Source organism: Mirounga leonina, unplaced genomic scaffold (assembly GCF_011800145.1).
Source record: "Mirounga leonina isolate KUSES-001 unplaced genomic scaffold, KU_Mleo_1.0 Mir_173, whole genome shotgun sequence".
NCBI classification, from domain to species: Eukaryota; Metazoa; Chordata; class Mammalia; order Carnivora; family Phocidae; genus Mirounga; species Mirounga leonina.
In genome coordinates, this window is record NW_023270447.1 from 45233840 (window position 1) to 45255675 (window position 21836).

Sequence of the window (21836 nt, forward strand, 5' to 3'; positions counted from 1 at the left end):
CCATCTCCTGTGATCTTATGACTTCACTAGTCACACGTGGCCCTGTCAGCACTTGGGGGGGTTGGGCTGAAGAAGGATTTCTGGTAGTATTCAAATCCAGGCAAGCATAAATATACTTCACAGAAAGGAAGACCATTCCTGTGAATGTGTCTAGCTTGCAGTGAGAGTCAGCAAATGTGGCCAGCTTGAATGAATGACTATTGCTTTGTCCTAACTCACCAAGTCCACCGACAGCGCTGGCAAGATCTGTGTTTCTATATACTATGGCTAGCGGATGTATAAACTAGACATCAGATGGTGCCTCCCCACCCACTAAAATGGAAACCAGATAGACTCAAACACCCATTTCATGGAGTTTGTGAGGGCTAAACCCTACCCAGGACGATGGAGACTTGCTGGAGTCTTCTGTTCTTGTGTTCAACTCTGGCTTAGAGCTCCAGCTTTAATTTAATTACCTCCCTTTATGGATTTTCTTGCTACCCTGCTCATGTGTCTGGTTCCCCGCCATACCAACTGGGATGTGAACTCAGCAATTTCTCCTGATTTCTGCCAGGAAAGCCACCCACCACAAGGCTTTTGGGTGGATAGAAAGCGTTCCTGGAAGTGGGGAAATGGGAGGGATTTTGGTTGTAGTAACACAGATAACTTAAAAATTTCCTGTGAGGGACTTTTGCTTTTTGAAATTCCTATAGTCAGTTTAACAAATAGGACGCCAGCCTTCTGCCAGGTACAGAGCCTCCATATTCCTAACCCTCCCTCCCGTGTCCCTCTCCTGTCCACTCCTTCACCTCTAACAAACAAACAAACAAACAAAAAAACTCTTTCCATTTCCTCATGCAATGAGATTGAGGTCTCTCAAGCCTTTACCCCAAGATTCAGATTGAAATTCATCGAGGTCCGTAGCAGAATGAAAGACCTTTGATGTAACAAGATGTTCCTCTCCTTAGAAATAAAAAGCATAGGATGCCTGGGTGGCTCAGTTGGTTAAGCATCTGCCTTAGGCTCAGGTCATGATCCCGGGGTCCTGGATCAAGTCCCTCATCCGGTTCCCTGCTCTGTGGGGAGCCTGCTTCTCCCTCTCCCTCTGCCTGCCGCTCCCCCTGCTTGTGCTCTCTCTCTGTCAAATAAATAAATAAAATCTTAAAGAAATAAAAAGCATAAAAATAAACAAAAATTGCCCTTGGTTCCCTGCAGAAGCAGTGTGGGGTAGGGGACCTGAGAACAGGCCTTTGGTGGGTGCTGGCCAGCACGGGATACCCCAATTCCCAGGAAAAAGGCCTGGGCTTTCAGGCATGGTGAGGAGAGACAGAGGGTGTGGGGTCCCTGCAGGGCCTTTGCAGGCAAAGTGGCTTCTCTTTTGCTGATTCAGCATTCTGGATTGCTGTCACCATTTGCTCCTTGGAAGGGGACCGCAGAAGAACGTGCCCTGCTTAGAAATGAAAAACTCACCAAGCCATGCTGGAGACTGAGGATGGCTGCTGAGGGGCACGAGTGTCCTGAGGACATTCCTGCCCAGAGCCCGTGGCCCTGGTCAGCCATGATTATCCTCACCGACACAAACAAGTGCGAGTCTGTACTATGTTCCTGAGAGGGGCTGACTTCACACTCCCCTCAAGAGATGGGGACTTGAAGGATGGTTGATAGTCTATGTTACAAAGGCAAAATCAAGGGCAGGAAGCAGCTACAGCTAGTAGGATCTCTGCAGGTGGGGTCAGGAGACACTTCTAATCCTGGGTCTGCCTCAGACTTGACAAGTCACCTTGGCGAAGGCATTCCTCAGCCTCTGCTCTCAATTCTCTTACCGTGAAATGAGGGGTCTACTGGTTTTCAAAGTGTGTTCCTTGGGGGTTCTGTGAGGCTTTGCACAAGGGTAGAGAGCTGAGGGCAGGAAGAAGCTCCAACAAGAGCAGCTCTGGTTTCCCCTGCTTTAGGGTTAGTGGCGAGAAGATTTTCTTTGCATAAAAGAAGTAGAAAAACTACTGCTCTAAAGGATGGATGTCTACAGGCTCTTCCAGCGCTGACATTACATGATTCTAGATGGAGGCAGAAAGAAGAATGGATACTGGGAAAGACGCAAGCATAAGAAAAAGAAGTTCCTGCTACAAATAAATCCCCGGCCAATCTCTCTTAATCTCTGAAAGTTTAAAGATTTAAAATCTACTTTTTTTTTTAAACTGCAGTTCTCAGCAAATAAAGACTCCTTTAAATTATTCAGGTTTGTTACACCCACAAATCACCCATACAGTACATTCTAAATAAAAAACTAATAACTCTCTTTGCGAGAAGTGTCCCTTCCAGAGACCATGTAGAAGGCATTAACCTGCACTGGGAGAAAATAATACTAGTGATTTCCAAATTACACTCATTTTAGGAAATAACTTAAATAAATGAATTTGGCCAAGTGTAGTCTGCTTATTTCCCCTGCATTGAGATGCAGAGGTAATATTTTTCTGCCAGCAAGTATTGGAAACAAAATCACTTACAGCCGTACTTAAGGAACATTTTAGAATCTTCCGCACAATTAGTTTAGTTACATTTCCAAAGCCCTTGCTTTTTCCAGTGCTCAGAAGAGTGGGGGAGGGGTCGAGATAGGGAGGGCAGGAAAAATAGGGTCCCCAGGGCTATGGGGGTATAAGCTCCAAAGTTAGGGACCTTAGCAGATACCTAAAACCACCCCCATCAAGTACTTCTGTCTCTGCTTATAACATTCCTCCCAGGTGCTCACCCTGCTTCTAGAGACTTTCCTCTGGGCATGGCCCAGTCTATTCTCTTTTCTGATAGGTGTAGTTATTGGGAAATGCTTGGCAGAGTAAACATTCAATGTTTGTCAATTAATGAAAATACTCTACCCTCAAGCATTGTCCTGGTCAGCCTTCTGAGGATGTGCACAGAGCAACATTCCTCCCAGGGTGACCCACAAGCATCATCCTTTTCTGAGAGATGGTGGAGGCGTGCTGAGTGGAGGGGGTGAGAATCCAGAGACACGCTCTTTCTCCCTTCTGCCTTGGGTGGCACTGAGTGGCGGGGTGAATTCAGTGTCTAGCTCAGGTTGGAAAAGCAGGAGTCAGATGACACATCCAAGGTTGAGTAAGGCAATGCGGAGGGGACACGGGCATGCGTTCCAGCTTAGAGGTTGGGAGCTGAATTCTAGTCTGAGCTGGGGACCATCCTGAAGGACCAATGGTGACAGTTACTCAGTGCATATGAATCTCCAATTCCTCATTTTATTAAAGATTTATTTTACTTATTTATTTGAGAGAGAGAGAGAGAGAGAGAAAAGGGAGAGTACAAGTGTGGGGGGTGGGGGGGTAGGGGGAGAGGAAGAGAATCTCAAGCTGACTCCATGTCAAGTGCGGAGCCTGACCGGGGGCTCCATCTCACAACCGTGAGATCATGACTTGAGCCAAAATCCAGAGTCAGATGCTCAGCTGACTAAGCCCCCCCAGGAGCCCGTCCATTTCCTCATTTGTAAAACGAGGATAACAATGCTCACTTTATAAGATGGTAGTGAGGATTCAGTCCAGGAACATTTATTGAGCACCTACTTGTTTTACCCGAAGCTATGCGATACTCCTGCCTTTAAGGAGTTCAAGGTCTGAAGAGGAGACAGACAGATAAAGACCGGCAGGAATGTACTACTTGCATAGTAAGTGGGAGGTGCTAAGGAATGCTGAGCCAGAACCTCACCCAGCAGGCGGTGGGGGTGCATCAGAGCTGACCTCCCAGAGGACAGAAAGATGAAGTGAGGCTTGTCATCTGGGTTGGAGTAGATGAAGCCAAAGTGATAGGCAGGGTCAAGGTCATTGTACATTATGCTAAGACCCTGGGTTTCATTCTGGGTGACAGGAAGCCACAGAAAGGTTTGGTGTCACCACACAATTTGCTGATGTGTTGGAAAATACCTGGCACGTGGCAGAGTCTCAATCAATGTTCATTTCAAAATTCTGAGCTGAGATTACTTTTTTTCCCCCCCAGGAGAGTTCCTGCACGTCTTTGCTTTATGCATATGAAGAAATTCATGATAAGAGAGATTGAAGGCTGCAAAAAGAATATTGGAGCAGGAGGAGGAGAGGTGAGCTAGCCCAGGTTGCCCTGTCTCCTGTCTGATCTCGGGAAATTCACTTAGTATCTTTGAGACTCAGTTTCATGATCTGTAAGCTGGGTTTCACAGCACCCACCCTATCTACTCAGAGAGCCGCCACGGGTAACTCAATATCAGGGGCTCACTTTATATTGTTTGAGGCTCTGCAGAGAAGGCTGGGGACCTAGGATCCTAGGACAAGGAAGAAGCGTGAAGGCAGGGTTGTGAGAACTGAGTTTTGGGAGAGGGTTAATACATATCTTCCTGTACTTTGTCAACCTGTACCTCCCAAGTGAGTAAAATGTATGCTGTGTGCATCTCGAGATGGCTGAGCACAGTGGCTGAGGACAGAAATAGCCCTGCTGATTTATGAGCAAGAAGCAGATTTGCTTTGATATTGCAACACAAGAAAGCCAGGTCTCTTAAATAATATGGCTCGCAGATTTACAGCTGTGCTGCATGCTCGCTTCAGCGCTGTCTCTGACCATGGACGGTGCTTGCCTCTGGAAAGGCTGAAGTCAGCAACTTCCAAGACGCTGGGAGATAGATCCAGTGGCAGGAGCCAGTATACTGGGTCAGCTGTTTTTAGCGGGGGCCCCACTCCCTCCCGCCACTCTGTTATATGCCATCAGGACTCATCCTGTGTTCCCCACAGGCTCGGGGCTGGCGTGGGTCTTGTGAAGCCAGAGGTATAGCACAGAGGAAGGGCTGGTGCTTATGGGGTGCTATTTGGGGTATACCAGCAGGCCCTACTATTACCTCCAATATTGCCTATGTCCATTGGTTTAGGCCACGGGGGTAAGGACTGCTGTCCCCTTGGGCCTTTTGAAAAAATGCAAGGATCTCAGGAAGCAGGGACTCAATCAGCCTCTGGTTCCTTAAAAAGAATGACGTATTTATTCCACAAACATTTAGGTAGCGTTGATTATAACCCAGGCACTGATCTCAGTGCTTTATAATGATTGCCTAATTTTCCTAACAACCTTCTGAGGTAAGTCTGTTATAATCTCCATTGCACAGATAAGGAAACTGAGGTGAGTACCTGAGGTGAGTGAGTTGTCCCGGGTCCCAGGGCTAGTGATAGGTGGAGACAGAATTTGAGCCTGGCAGTCTGGCTCCATTGTCTGTGTGCATAACCATTATGCTCTAAACACTAGCGTGACGTCAATCACAATAGCTGAGTACTGTCTACCAGTCATTGGACTAAACGCTTTTTACGCATCTCAGTTCATCCTCACAGAGCCCTGTGAGGTAGGTACCGTTATGATCATCCCTTCTTTGTAGAGGAGAAAGCGGAGCACACAACTTGCCAAAGATCACACTGGTAGCAAGTGGCACCGTTGGGATTTAAACAGAAGCAATCTGACTCAGGAGCTTGTTTGTGAAATGTGAATGCAGTGACTGAAGTTCCTGCCTCGCACATTTTGGAAGGGAAGTGATAAAAAGAGGGAGAGAGCTGTGAGGGCAACTATGGGAATAGAACTATACCTATTTTAGTTTCTGCCAAGGGATGGCCCCATTGATCCTGCTAGGATCACTAGGGAGCCCATTCGAAGTTGGATGGATGAAGGCTGGCACACCACACCCCGGACACTGCACAGCATCACGAGGCGCCAGGCTCCTTGCGCACCTTTGTTCTTGGCAACAGGGGCAATTTGGCTTTCTTTCCATCTCCCATCTCCTCTTCTATCTCCATCAGCTATCAGAAATCCTCTCTATCTTGGGGTCTTCTGTCCTGTTTTTGATACCAATCCCACCTCTTCTCCTCCAGTGGTGGTACCTGAGTTTCTGACTTCTTTCTTGTACCTCAGCATCCACTTTGATGACCTGGGCGTGGTCTACTTCTTGAAAGACCAGCCCTGCTCTGCTTTCTCCAGCCTTGTGAATGCAGGAGGTTTGGCTCAGACCTCCAGGCCTGTGAATGGGGTTTGCCCCATACCTGCTGTCAAACCTGCCTCGGGTTGATAGAACACCTGCTTTCATTCCTTCATTCGTCCAATGCGTGTGTATGGAGCTGAGAGAGCACCTACCATGTGCCAGGCACTGTTTTAGATGCAAGGGATGCAGATGTATGCAAGATCAGTCCCTGCCAATAAAGAGTGCACAGTCTGGCGGGGATAAGCGAGTCAGTCATTACAGCACAGGGGATGAAGCAGTGTGATAGTTGTGAGCACGCAGCCTTATAGGAGCAGAGAGGAAGAGTATCTTAAATCACATGGGGTGTGTGTATGTGTGTGCTGCATGTGTGTAGACAGGGCGTGAAGGAGGTGTGGGGAAATGGATGGAGGTCTGGCTTTGCCACAAGCTGATTTTTAAATATTGAGGGAGGGATGAAGAAGGAGAGGGATCGGTGTTTTGTGATATAGCGAATGTGAAGGTTCTCAAGTATGGAACAGCATGACCGGTTTGGGGAGCTCTTAGCAGCCTGGGATGGGTGGCATTAGGGGGACCCAGGAAGGGACCTAGGAGCACAGGGTGTCCTGAACGGGAAGGTAGGTGAAAGAGCAGGATGGGCCTTGGGCACTGAGCTTATGGAGATGAGCTCATCTCTCTTGAAAGAGAGCCAGTAGGAGATCGGCATGCTCACTGTCACCTCTCAGTGCTGCCCACTCAGCTGTCCATGGCTTGCTTGCTCAACATCCCTACTCTCTCCAGAGGCACCATACTACTGTTCTCCATTCACTATAGACACACTGCGTCCCACCCACTAGACTGGACTTCCTGAAGGTGGATACCCTGCCTGTTCACAGCCCTGGTGGGCTCTGCTTCTGAGGTTCCCTACTTCTGGGCCATCTGAGGAACAGTAAGAAACCAAGGGGGCAGGTCCAGAGAGAGTGGGGAGGTGGGGAAAAGAGCTGAGGTTCGCGGTAAGGTAAGTAACAGGGACCCACCGTGACAGCATCGAGGGCCGCTGGAGGGATTGGACCTGGACCTTTTATTGAGGGTCAGCCATCGGAAGGAGTCCTTAAGCAAAGACATGACATAATCTGATTCACTTCTTAATAGGATCATGCCAGCTGCAGAATTGAGAAAAGACTGTAGAGTGGCAGGAATGAAACCAGGGAGACAAGTTAGGAAGTTGTTGCCTAATTCAGACGAGAGATGCTGGCAGCTTGGATGAGGGTGACAGTGATGGAAATGGCTGGATCCTGGGCATCTTTAGGAGGCAGAGGGAGAGAATTTCCTGCTGTCCTGGGAGTGGGTGGTGAAGAAAGAAAGGAGCCAAGATGACGCCCACATTTACGGCCTGTGCAAGTGGAACTGTGGGCTTGCGATGGCCAGTGATGGGCGGGACAGCTAGGTTTACAGCCTGTCTTTCCATGGCCCTGGCAGAAGGGTGGGGGGACAAGAAAACAGAAGGAGAGGCCCAAGAGTGATGGGGGGTGCAGAAGGGGTGGTGTCATGGGCTGTGGTGCCCACTGCAGTGTCTGAGGTTTGGAATTTCATTACAAGAAACCTTCATTTCAGGAAAATACAAATAATGCAGTCACTTCAGTCTATTCTCTATATTTAGATATTTCTGGGCACCTGCATGCTGCATCCGCAGCCCCATTATATCTCTGAGAAGGTGCTGTCTTCTCTTGCCTTTTGCTAAGTGACAGGATTTACTGTGGCCTCTTGTGTTAGGCTTAAATCAGGCCTGGGGATGTGGACATTTTGCTAAGCAGGAACTCGGGTGCAGGGACTCAGTAATGAATGGGTCTTTCCACAAGCCCAGTGCATTTAATAACTTCCAGGTTATCCCCAAGTGATTTCCATGGGAGTGGACCAAAAATTGCCTATCAGTCTAAATGAAGTATGCCACCATTTCCCCCGCTTTCCAGTTACTTTTTAATTTCAGCACCACCTGCTCCTAGTTCCACCAGGGCTGACTCTGCCAGCATCGTCATTATGGGTTTTGTCTTTCTGTGATGTGTAACTCATCATATCCCAGGCCTGTTCCTGCTCAGTGGCTAAAAGAAATATTTGCCAGTGTATCAGCATCTCTGGCCGGAGAGATGTAAAATATGGGCTGCCCTCCTTATATCCAGATGAGACTTTGAACCCATTGGCAAAAGCGTACCACATCATTACGTTGTGTGTGTGTGTGTGTAAATTATTCTTGGCATCAAGGTAAATTCTACCCAGGCCTGGTATGTGGAAAGAGCAGGGGTTTTAGTGTCAGAAAGAACTGAGCTCAAAGCCTAGCTTTATGACTTATTCAGCTGGTGACTTGAGGTAGGTTATTATGTGCCTTGGGTTTTCCCAACAGCGACATGGGTATGGTAGCTGCCTCGTGGGATTGCCATGGCAGTGAGACAGCGTATGAGAAACAGCCTGGTGCATGGTGGGCCCCTGGTCCATGTTCGTTGCCTTCTACGGCCTTACAGGTGCAGTCTCACAAGTTTCCTCATCTGTAAAATGGGGACACACTGAACATCGCTAGAGGTTACAAGCGCCGGCTTTGGTGTTGGGGCACTTGGGTCTGAGTCTTTTACTATGGGGTTGGGTCTCTTACTAGTTGTGTGACATTAAGAAATAACTTAATCTCCTTACACTCAGTTTTTCACTTGAAAAACAGAGATAAAAATAACACGGCCTTCAACAGATTTTTGTAGGGATTAATCCAGTTAATTCCTGGAAAAACGCTTAGGACAGTGCTGGGCACAGAGCAGGCCCTCTGCAGAATATTTGCCCTCGTTCTCCAGGGATCCCTTTCCATCAGGGTGCTCTTTAGCTTGCGGTGAGTAAGCTCCCATATCAACTTTGCAAAGTCAACTTAGGTACTTGGTTTCACTTGATTCTCAAAATACTTGGGAGGTAGGAGAAAAGTTTTTTTTTTTAAGCTATCATTTAACACATGAGAAATGAAAACAGAGCAGAGAGGTAAACTGCACAAGGGCACAGACGAAGTCAGCGGCAAAGCCCAAGTCAGACGGAGTCTCGTTAAGCCTTATTCCCCATTCTCCCCACTGTATGATCCTCTCAGCACCTGCGGGGTGGAGCACACGGGCCAAGTCCCTGGAGCATTGTGCAGTCCGGTGGCCCGTGTAACTCTTGAACCTGTGACTCCAATCTCATCTGGAATGATAAAATCCCTGTGCAGTTATTGTGTAGGTATTTTACATATATTATTTTGTTAAATAACCCCACATTCTTTATATCCTTGACAATGATGTATAAAAAGACTTTGCAAACAGGGATGTGGTTAACAACCCTAATCTATTTTTTTTAAGGTTTACTTATTTATTTATGAGAGAGAGGGAGAGAAAGAGAGCAGGGAGAGGGGCAGAGGGAGAGGGAGAGAGAGAGAATCATCAAGCAGACTCCCTGCTGAGCACGGAGCCTGATGCAGGGCTCGATCTCACAACCCTGATATCACGACCTGAGCCGAAATCAAGAGCTGGACGCTTAACCGACTGTGCCACCCAGGCGCTCCCTTAAGCTATTTTTTTTTTTTTTTGAGAATTGATTCACATACTATAAAATCCAACCTTTTAAAGTGTGTAATTCTGTGGCGTTTGGTATATTCACAAGGTTGTGCAACTATGATCATTATCTAATTCCAGAACATGTTCATCAGCCCCAAAAGAAACCCTGTAAACATTAGGAGTGACTCATTCCCTATTTCTACCCCCTGGTAATGACTCATCTACTTTCTGTCTCTGTGGGTTTGTCTATTCTGGATTTTTCATATAAATGGAGTCTTACAAGATGTGGCCTCTTGTGACTAGTTTCCTTCATTTAGCATAGTGTTTTCAAGGTTCACCAAGGTTCACCAAGGATGTATTAGTACTTCGTTTCCTTTTTATGGCTAAATAGCATTCCATTGTGTGGTCAACCACCTGTTGTTCATCCATTCACCAGCTGGTGGACATTTGTGTTGTTACCACTGTGGGACTATTATGAATAATACGGCAATAACATTCATGCATACATTTTTATATGAATAGATGCTTCCTTCATTTTTTGTTTTTGTTTTTGAATATATGTTTTATTTACTTTTTTTAAAGATTTTATTTCTTTATTTTAGAGAGAGACAGAGCACCCAAACATGAGTCGGGGGGGAGGGACAGAGGGGGAGGCAGGGGGACAAGCAGACTCTTCGCTGAGTGTGGAGCCCAACGCAGGGCTCAATCTCACCACCGAGACCATGACGTGAGCCCAAATCAACAGTCAGATGCTTGACTGACTGAGCCACCCAGATGCCCCTGAATATATGTTTTAAATTCTCTTGGATTATATACCTAGAAGTGGAATTGCTGGGTTATATGGTTAACTGTATGTTAACTTTTTGAGGAACTGCCAAACAGTTTTCCAAAGCAGCTATGCCATTTGACATTCCTGTCAGCCGTGTTTGAGCGCTCCAATTTCTCCACACATCTTCACCGAAGCTTGGTATTGCCTATAAGGTATTCATTTTATAAGGCCATATTTTTATTCTGAAAACTTTCCATCTTGGATACCATTGAAAAGATCACATTGCTTGGGGCACCTGGGTGGCTCAGTTGGTTAAGTGTCCTACTCTTGATTTCGGCTCAGGTCATGATCTCAGGGTCATGGGATCGAGCCCTGCGTCCCGCTTTGTGCTGGGCATGTAGCCTGCTTAAGATTCTCTCTCTCCCTCTCCCACTGTTCCCCCCCCCCCCCAAAAAAATTACACTGCTCAGTTAAATAGATAAGAGAGAGTCTTCAAAGTTCATGGGTCCAAGAGGAAAAAGTATATTTGCTTCCTTGGATTTTTTTTTTAATGGCATTTTTTAAAAAAAGATTTTACCTATTTATTTGACAGCGAGAGAGAGAGCAAGCACAAGTAGGCAGAGCGGCAGGCAGAGGGAGAGGGAGAAGCAGACTCTCTGCTGAGGACCCTGGGATCACAACCTGAGCCGAAGGCAGATGCTTAACTGACTGAGCCACCCAGGTGCCCCATAATTCCTTGGATTTTAAGAACAGCTTAAGTGGAAAAGAATACTTAATTATTGGCTTGTATTATATATTCCTATTTACCATTTATTTTAACATTTCTCCTTTGTACCTTCCTGTTTTAAGACATCATTTTCAAGGGTGTGCATCTTGGAATGGATTAAGCTACACGACCCTCAGGTCTGCTCGACCGCCTATCGCAGTAGCAGTACAGCTCTGTGACGTGCCTGGCATCATCCTACGTCATGTAGGTATATTAACACCATCTTTACAGCAAGTTTTTGCGATAGTTACTATTGAAATCTCCTCGGGGCGCCTGGGTGGCTCAGTCGGTTAAGCGACTGCCTTCGGCTCAGGTCATGATCCTGGAGTCCCAGGATCGAGTCCCGCATCGGGCTCCCTGCTCAGCAGGGAGTCTGCTTCTCCCTCTGACCCTCCCCACTCTCATGTGCTCTCATTCTCTCTCTCTCAAATAAATAAATAAAATCTTTTTTTAAAAAAAAAAGAAAGAAATCTCCTTTACGTAGATGAGGAAACTGAAGTACAGAAGGATTAAGTAACTTGCCCAAGGACACACAGCAAGTAAGTGGTAGAGAAGAGACTCAGACTGTAAAGCTCATGTACTTAACCCCTGTCTACTGTGGTCCTAATTTTTACAAACATTGTGGTCTTGACTTATTCTGGACTGATTCACTCTCTTATTCCAAGATCTTTAGGTAGAGCCTCGATTTGTTAAAGTAGTTTCTTCATAGTACCAGGACCATAATATTACTATACATTTGAGTAATTCTATGAATTGAAACAATAAATATAAAGAAAATGCCAAGGTAAGGCTTTACGTCCTCTTCCAAGAACTCCTTGATCCCCTCATTCAGAATCATCTCTCACTACTCAGTCATACTTTGTATGACAATTCAGTCCGACAAATATTTTTGTGTCAAATATAGCAATAGGTATTGGGATGCAGAGATAAATAAGACAAGGTTCCTTCTAGCACTTCCGGTAGTTTGGCATGCATTATTTTACATGGTTCTCTGTCTCTTCCCTACTCCTTCTCTTTACTCCTTTCTCCAGGTGAATTAAACTGAAAATAAAATCTACATTTTAGGGTGAACTTTTATAACTTTTTTCTTACATGTCCACGATGAAATGTCCCCTTATCTCTCTAAGAGGAGAAGGTATGGGATCCACATTTCTTGTCCTTCTTCCTAAAGAATGACTTACCTGAGTGGAGAGATTGAGGAAAGGAAGGGAGCAGGCAGGTCTCGGCACCCTTATCTCCACCAAATGTGCCCTCCAGACCCTGGGCCTCTGCTAGTTTCCCATCTGAGGAAATGGAATCACCGTCCACCCAGCTGTTTAGGCCCCAGACCTAATAGTGTCCTTGATTCTTCTCTCTTCCTCATCACCCACTCTGAATCAGAGACAAGTTTGTGACCTCTTTCTCCAAAAATGACTCCAGATCTGTCCACCTCCCTACACCCTCTCTGTCCCGGAGTCTGTCTCCCACGCCACCATTCCCCCTCTCCTAGCTCCTGCTTGTCCCCTGCAAGCCATTCACCACACAGAAGGCAGGATGATACTTTTAAAACAGTCATGCTACTCCCTTCCTCAAAAGCAGGCAATGGCTTTTCATTGCACAAAATAAAAATCCAAACTCCTGATGAGGCATAAATCTCTTTGTGATCTTGCTCCTGGCAACACCCCCAGAAGTCCTGTTCTCAGGATGGACACAGTTTTTGCTCCTACACATGCTAAGCTTTCAGGTAACTATTCCTTATCTCTGTCCTGCCAAGGTCCTTTGCCAGGGAGCAAATCGGCATCCATCAGGTCTCAGCTTAAATGTGAACTCTTTAGTGGTGCCCTCCCTGGCTACCCTATCCAAAACAGATCACTTTTACTGAAGATGTTCTCTTTCTCAGCATCCTTTGGTTTCTTTCTTCACAGGGCCTGTATTTGCTCAGTTATTTTTTGACTTCATACCATAGCCTCTCCTATGACTGCACAACTCCCTTGTGCCAAGAACCGGTCCTCGGCAATCTGATGTGGTCACTGCACTCAAATAAAAATGCCCCTTTAACTGAGGGGCATAGAAAGCAAGACAGACAGACATCACTGCCGCAGAATTGTGAAGTGCGGACACAGGACAGGAAAGGCTGGTTGTTGATGCTCATGACAGCTAAGCTAAATTCACCTACAACTGCAAGAAAAGTGGAAGGACTCACTCCGTAATCTTCTTCCTTGTCTATAAAGACAACAGTCCCGCCTACCCTACTGGGGCTAAGGTGGAATGCAACTGTATGTGGAAAAACACTACGAAGTGCTGCGACTAGGTAAGATGTGTGTTCACTTGCAATGCTTGTTGTTGGACACAAAAATGCTTGTTACTTCAAGCAGAATTTGATTCCTTCGCTTTCTGTTACTGCTGGTGCCAGCCTGCTACGCATTTGCAGCATCTGCTTGGGGGTGTAAGCCAGGCTGCCTAGGAAGGCACAGTGGTGCAAAGTTCCTCTCCTTCCCCCACCAAGACGCGCTCACCCCTCAGCCTGCCCTGACTTCTTGAAAAGCTGGCCTAGATATGTCCCTTCTCAGAACCAGATGGGAAGAACCTGCTCCAAATTCTGACCAAACTGGGAAGAGCCTCTAGACTAACCAAACCGAAACCAAATATGGTGCATGCTGCTCTGGAGGGCACATAGGGGGGCACACGGACCGACAAAATAAGACATTTCATCCAGGCTTTGTCCAGGTAGTTCCAGAAAAATGGTTTGGAAATTCAGGCAGCATTATTAGTCACTTCGGTATCTAAGCAGTGTCGTAAATGAGAGCTCTAGTCAGATAGCAATCTATCCGGTCCATTAGAAATCAAGTTTTCATTTCAGTTGGGCAAATATTCGGTACTTATTCCATGTCAGGCTCTCTTCTAGGAACTGGAGTACAATAAAGAAAACAGTCAGAGATCCCTATCCCATGAGGCATACATTGTAGTGGGGGAGACAGATAACAAATATAATCAAAAAGTTAGGTGCAGTTTTAACTAGTCAGGGACAGTGCAACTTGCGTAAAGAGTAGAAGATGAGCAAGTAGCCATGTGTATATATCCAAGCAAAGGGCATTCTATACCAAGGGAGGGGTCAGAGCAAGACTGGAGTGGGAGCATACCCTGGGGGTGTGGGGCGCAGCAAAGAAACTGATGTGGCTGGAGGAGCATGAGCAAGGTGGGGAGCGGTGGGAGATGAAGTCAGGGAGGAAATGGGCACCTGATCATGCAAGGTCTTGTGGAGAATCCTGAGACTTTGGCTTTTACTCATGTGACATGGGGAACCCTTGGAGGGTTTTTATTGGAAGAGTAACATGACATATTTAAAGGATCATGACTACATGCTGGATAGAGAGTGGGTTAGGGAGGAGGGGCATTCATAGAGAGAATGATTATTGGACTATTCCAATAACCTGGGTAGAAAGATGATGCTGGATTGGACCCAGAAGTAGACAAGTTTTAGATGTATTAGGAATATACAGCCAACAGGGTCTTCTACAAATTATTGTGGATTAGTTAAAGAGTTAACATGCTTAAGAATACTGTCTCTTTTGAGGATTAAAAAAAACAAAGTTTCAGTGTATTATCTCATGTGATCCTTATGACAACCTTGTGATGTAGGAGGGGTTGGCTGCCTCAGTCCCAGCACTGGTGGTGAATGGTTCTCCTGGGGCCAGTCAGCATGGTCATCGGCTGAATTGGGACTCTCAGCATCTCAATCCCAGGTTCCTCTCTTGTCTCCTTTCTACTGGCTGCTTTTGCCTCTGAGTTCTTATTTAGGTCTTACCCTCTATTTTCCAAGCTCCCACTGGACTGGCACCATCTTTAATGGCCTCACTCATATCCATCCAAACCTCCAAATGCAGCGATTCAACAAGGACAAACGGGAGTCAACAAAGGCTTTCTGGCTCCCAGACCCCGAGCCTCTACCCCCTCTTCGCCTTTCACGTCCCCCTCAGGTGTCTCCGCCTCTGACACTGCTCGTCTGGACTGAATTCAATTATTTCTCGCACTCTCATTACAGTCTGACCAAGATTTATGAGTTGATAATTGTCTGAAAGTAAGACCACAAAGTATCATTTGTGTTTGGGGCTAACCTTCCCGGTGACCTTTAGGATTAAAGGCAAAATGAAAAGTGTGATTTCTGCAGAGCCAAACAGGGTAACGTGATCCAACCCAGCTAATGATCCAAAGCCTCAGATTTCCCTGGTGGAGGACACATTAAAGCTGGCACAAAGGGGGACAGCTAATCCCGCAGGTTCATTTCACAAATTAATTTTTTGAAGGCGTCACAACCTCCCCCTCTCACTTCTGGGTGCATTCTGAGTGACGTTTTCCAAACAGGATGATGACAACAGCTCACACCTCTAAGACCTTTATTGGATTATTTTTACAGGCTATTGAAAAACACTTTTTTGAGAAGCCCTAATTGAAAACAGACCTCTCCCCCTGCCTGAGTTAGCAAATGGAACATCACAAAGGGTGAGAGGAAAATGAATTCATGGAAACTTTCCCAGGTCGGTGGGTGAGACCTGATCACTCACTTCCCTGAAGCACTGCGTGCTCAATAATGACCCTTCCTGATAGCTCTTCCTCACGTGCCCCAACGATCTAAAGACACAAGTGCAAAGAAGACACGTCTTGAGACTCAGTTGAAAGCTTCCAGCCAGCCCAAAGCAGTTGGGAGGCATTTGGGGTTCTCTGTCGGGAATGTGCAATACTGGGTCATTCGGAGTTAGAAGGCCACTTCCTAAGGGAAGAGGGGCAGTTGGCTTCTGTCCCATGCAGGGAATCATAAAATGAGAAGGCCTAATAAATATGAAACTGTGATAATGTCTTCCTTCTCTTCTGGCAAACTTGATGGTCAGTTCAAGTATTTATTGTACCAGGCACTGTGCTGGACCCTGTGAAACAATTTCTGCAAATCCTCAAGGAACTCGAGGGCTAGAATCTCCCCTGGAGGCAAGCAAGGACACAGGACTCTGCTCAGGCTGGGGCTGGGAACAGGTTGCGGGGATTTGCAGGGATTGGCCTGAGATCAAGGGGGACCAAAGCCACTGTGCTTGGAGAAGGGAGACTCAGGAAGTATGGACTGCTTATGGTGTCAAATCCAAGGGGTTGGGGCACAGGGGTAAAAGATGAAGACTGGAACTTCGTGAAGTCAGGGATCATCTTTGTATTTTCCATCATCGTACTCACAGTGCATCTGGTTCACCAAAAGGTAAGATCAACCATTGCTTAATTTCATGATCCTCTCTTCCCCCCATAGGCAATATGTGATAATATCTCTGAACATGTATATTATTTTGGGCCAACTGTTTGAACACAGTCTTAAAAACATGCATTTATCCCATTTTGAGGGGTTTCTTCCCTTTATTGTGTGTTTTCTGTGCAGCCTTTTTTTTTTTTTTTTTAGAGATTTTATTTATTTATTTGAGAGAGAGAGCATGGAGAGAGAGAAAGAGAGGGCGAGCACGCGAGAGCATGAACGGGGGAGGGGTAGAGGGAGAAGCAGGCTCTCCGCCTAGCAGGGAGCCCGATGCGGGACTCGATCCCAGGACCCTGGGATCGTGACCTGAGCCGAAGGCAGACACCTAGCCGACTGAGCCACCCACGTGCCCTGTCGTACAGCATTTGAAACCAGCCTGACACCAACATGTACCTGTGTTGCAAGGCAGATGCCACCATAGATTCTGGAGTTAGGCTGTCTGTTCCATCTGTAAAATGGGGATATCCGTCGTGGGGGAAAGCAGGCAAAGCAACTAAAACAATACCCAGTCTATGTTAAATGCTCTGTAATGATTATTAAGTGCTCGTGAATGATTATCAAGATTATTTGTTGGGCGCCTGGGTGGCTCAGTCGGTTAAGCGACTGCCTTCGGCTCAGGTCATGATCCTGGAGTCCCGGGATCGAGTCCCGCATCGGGCTCCCTGCTCGGCGGGGAGTCTGCTTCTCCCTCTGACCCTCCTCCCTCTCATGCTCTCTGTCTCTCATTCTCTCTCAAATAAATAAAAAAAAAATCTTAAAAAAACAATATTATTTGTTAACATAAGCAATGCAATCTCTCAGATATCTGTGACACCTTCCAGAAAACTCCTCACTCTTTCCTGACCCATGTGTTCTCTTTCTGACCATGACTTGGCCTCATATGAACTCTGCTCTACACCTCCTTTGTGGTCTGCTGTCAGCACTTTGTCTCATCTGTGTTTGGCTTTCAGTTCCCCTTAAATATTGGGGAATAGCTCACGTCTGGCCTCTTGAATCCCCACCCTGCCGCTGGTGCCCCGGTCACCCCTCTGCCCGAGTGATGTCCGTCTAGAAGTGCGCTCAAGTGGGTTGAAACCACTGGTCACAGTCAATTGTTAAAAGCTGTAGGAATTTTAGAAGTTGGTTGTTAAAGACAGCCACTACTAAAACTCAAATTATATCAACCCACAATCAAATAAATGATATTTAAAACAGAGTTAATAAGTACTCAAAATTTATTGCCTCCAAATTATTTTATTAACTTTCACTCTGATCCGTACTTGGGATGCTTCCATCTGTTGTAACTATACGGAAGTACTATGTAATGGTGTATTACTGCACACTTTGTTCCAGGTCTCTGTTCTGTGATGTCATGTTGCTAGCTTCAAACTGGTCGTAGTGGGATTATTTGCATGGTGGCAATTGGCATGAACTACATATTAGGATTTCTTTTCCCTCGGAGAGCTGGTTATTAAGCACTGACCTGCACCCCACTGGGTCCAGCTCTCTCAGCGTGGCACACGGAGGCTGCTCAGACTTCTGCCATAGCAGTTACCACACTATTCCCCATTGCTGGGGTATCATTGTACCCTTTCCTGCTCTATGACCAGGTTGAGGGTAGGGACCAGCATCTATTCATTTTTGGAACATAGTCTCCCGTTCCCTATGCTGCCCTAACCCTAGCGTATTTGCAGAATGAAAACTTGAATGTGGACTTATGAAAAGGTGGTTTCTGGTAACATCTGCCAACCTTTCCCAGCCCTCCCTCTTGATTTGATCTCACAGTGTGACAAATGGAGAAAGGATGAATGGCATCAAGGACTGTAACCCCATTCATTCTTAGAACTGGAAGAGTTGGGTTTCAGTTGGGGTGGAGTTCTTGAGGATACTTCGTGGCTAATCTTCTGGACCAACATGTTTTGTGCCAGGCCGTTTCTATCAGTAGTAATTATGTTTTCAAAATGGGTTAGTGTGTGTGTGTGTGTGGTATAGCTAGGAAGAAGATTCACGTTGTTGGGGTATAGGAGGGAGAAGGTAAGAAGGTGGCTGTTTAAACATTATTTATAGATGCTCAACATGTTCCAAAGTTAGAAAAGTTTTCGGTGATCAAACTATTGATACAAACATTTACATTCAAGGCTTTTGCCTTAAATTTGATGCCTGCATTGGAATGTCTAAATAGTGAATACCAGCTCCTTGTAACTGGGAATTATTGAGGAGCCTAGGAAATAATATATAGCCCTGGGCTTGGTACATTCATAAACTTCGTATAATGATAACTAGTTAACACTTTTCAAAGAGTCCTAGGAAACATCCCATATGAACCTTTACATTTAAAACTCAGCCTCACACATTTTATAATTAAATAGCCTTCCAAGTGACTTATAACCTGGGGTTTTTCTTTTGCCTTAATAGACTACCTTGGCACCTTTTAGCATTGGCTGTTAACCTGGGTGCTTGCCTTTTGGGAATAATCCTGAGTTCTGGAGAATAAAAAGCCACTGCCTGTACTTATGCAAAAGGATAATCTCACAAGGGAGACCCAGGGGTCCTCCCTCCCCAGTAACCTGAAACATGGTGTTAGGTAAGTCTGTTAGGAATGTCACCTGCTCAGATTTCTGACTCTGGACACAGTAAGACACAGCCAGAGATGAAATTGCCCTTCAGTTGAAAAGATGTCTTCTAACATGCAGTTTGGGACAACTGGAATCTGTAGGGAAAATGATCTGCATTTGCTTTAAAAATTGCCTCATACAACGGGTTGCTGGTTTTCTTTCTAAAATAGTCATCTGGATCTTGTAGCTCTAAGACTGTGGACACACTTCCTAGGTCTGAGGTCTCTCCACTAAATCAGAGCCAGGCATTAAAGGACCTTAGTGAAAATTAATGTACATTTATTGTTATTTCTACTCAAAATAATCATAATGCTAGCTAACATTTCTTGGAGTGTTGCTAGAAGCCAGGCGTACTCTAGGACCTGAATATGTATAACCTCATTCAGTCCTATATGAGCTGGGTGTTATTATTACCATTTCTATTATTTACTGGGAAGAAAATTGAGCCTTAGAGACGTAACTAACTTGCCCATGTCACACAGCTACCTAGAACCCAGGGCAGGGTGGGATGGAGAGGGTAGAGAGAGGACCTGGGAAGAGAATACATCCAGCACAAGATCCCTGCCTACAGGAAGGGAAGGTGCTGCTTCTGAGAACTTTTGTTTCAATTCTATGTATATGTGTTTGTAAGTACTGGGCTACCATGTAAAACGTATTTTTTTTACAGTAGATCAGTAGAAGAAGAAAAGTTTGAAGAACATTTTAAAGACAACAGGGACTCCCAGGTGTTTCAGCAGGGAATGGACCAGATGACTGGATCAGATCTGTCACTTAGGGTGATCAGCCCTGGTTGCTTTGTGCAGGTGGCGGGGTGGGGAGGGGACCAAGGCCAGCCAGGTGAGTTAGGTGACTGCAATTGTCCAAGTGATGACTGATTTCCTCCTAATTGTGGGAAGACTGTCCATTGTGCATGCAAAAAATCTGGCCTATTCTATTCTCTTGAGAGGCAGGATGGCATGGGTACTATGAGCATGAACTCTGGCTCACTGGTCCTGAGCAAGGTCTCTAACTTTTGTCTGCCTGTTTCCTCATCTATATAAGGGGGATAATAGTACTGGCCCTGAGGGTTTGTTGTGAGGATTAATTGAGTCTGAATATTTAAGCCCCTAGACCAGGGCTCAGTACATGTTGGCTGATACAATTTTGAGATTGACATAAATATGGCGATGTTACAGTTATGGATTCATCTAGTCATTGTCCATTCAAGAGCTGTTGACTGAAGAGCCATTATGTGCCTGGAACTTTACCAGGCCTGGATATACAGGTCAGTAGGGGAGACAATAGGTGATGCTATAAACTAATTATGAAGACCAATGGTATATATTTAGGGCAATGTCCCCACTAGACTATTAGCTCCACGAGGACATGGATTTTTTTGCTTGTTGTTTTTAACTGCTGCCGTTTTTTCAGCAATTAGAGCGGTGCCTGACACATGGTAAATATTTGTTGTTAGATAAATATGCCAGCCACTATTCTAAATAGATTTACATGCAACAAAGCACTTAATTTCCCAACAGCCCTAGGAGGTAAAATCTCTTCATATCCCTATTCTAACAATGAGATCGGTGAACCCCAAAGTCACTCGGCTAGTAAGAGGTAAAGCTGGAATCTGAACCACAAGCAGCCTAATACCCATGGTCCCTGCTCTTAACCACTTTGTGCTACAAAAGAGAGAGTGCATTAAAGACCTGCAGATATTCCAGTGGCCCCCATATGGGGCACAACTGATGTACAGACAAGGTCCACCATGTGTCACCATGTTTGGATCTGAGCTACCATCATGGGAGGAGATCCTGACATGATCCCACTCTGGATTGTCTGCCTTCTAGAAACCATCCAGAGAGAACATTCTCAGGACCATCTTTTTGTATACACCTCCTTTCCAAAGCCCTCCAATCCATAAAATAATTTATTCACCATGTGCCAGCACTGTGTGAGGAGGTATGGGGAAGATGGAAGAATGAGGTCAAGTTTGTGCTTTCAAATTCCATAGACTTCATCTGAGAACAATTTCTGCACATGGGAAGATCACTAAAGACACAGGTATTTGTGATGAGCTGTAGGAGCTCTGAGGTGGAAGGGCTACTGCCCTCTAGGTGGTAGGTAAGGTCTGAGATGGAGCTTGTGTTAAAAATAAGACAACAGACCTGAAATGAAGTCACTTATGCTAAGCCCCATGTCATCAAACCAAGACTTAACTTAATTACAGTTTCAGTTCTCCTAGAAATGGAATCTTAAATCAGTCAATCAGGAAGCACCTGATCAGCACTAGTTAGGTAATCTGCCTGATAAACCCCTGTCAGCCCTTAAAGAAAGTAGCCTTGTCATAACCAATCTGTCTTTTTTTTTGCCAATATTTCCTTGTTCCTGCTGCCTTCTGCCTATAAAAGTCTTTCATGCTGCCTGACTCATGAATCGTTGAATAAAGCCAAGAAGATCTTTAAAGTTTACTCAGTTGAATTTTGTTTTTTAACACTTGGAATCACAAATCTCCCGAAGTGCCATGAACTGTATGAAGCCCCCTCTCCAAAACTCAATCAAGCCCACTCTTCTTTTGGCCATTGGTTTCTACTGCTCAAAGGGCCCTCTATCATTTCTGGGCAATTTGGCTTCTTGCAAGTTCTTTCTTACCAGCTGGAATCTGCCTTCTATTGGTAGGTTTTGGTTAAGACTAAGAATTGGAAGAGTGGATAGGAACCTCCAAGGAGGAGACAGCTTGAGGAGTGGACAGCATGCGGTACCTGGCAGGGAATACTTCTTGAATGAGAAGTGGGTTTTCCGGATGGTAGTAAATGTGAGCTAACGTCTCTGCTTAGCCGTGTGCCTTTGAAAAAGAACTACTATGGAAGTTTTCCCTTCTTATTACACACACTAATTTCTCCACCAAAATAACAAGTCCTGAAGGCTGAAATCTGCTGGAAACTGTATGGTCTGTGACCATTTTCTGTG

At 45.6% G+C, this 21836-nt stretch overlaps 1 long non-coding RNA gene across 1 annotated transcript in view; it reads left to right on the plus strand.

The window, feature by feature from the left end:
* LOC118019346 overlaps positions 1 to 21836 on the plus strand; it is a 144824-nt gene that overhangs the window by 45376 nt on the left and 77612 nt on the right. Inside the window, exons 3-5 of the long non-coding RNA XR_004681661.1 lie at positions 3976 to 4072; positions 11111 to 11231; positions 12932 to 13317. This is a non-coding gene — a long non-coding RNA (uncharacterized LOC118019346). The remainder of the gene's footprint in view (positions 1 to 3975; positions 4073 to 11110; positions 11232 to 12931; positions 13318 to 21836) is intronic.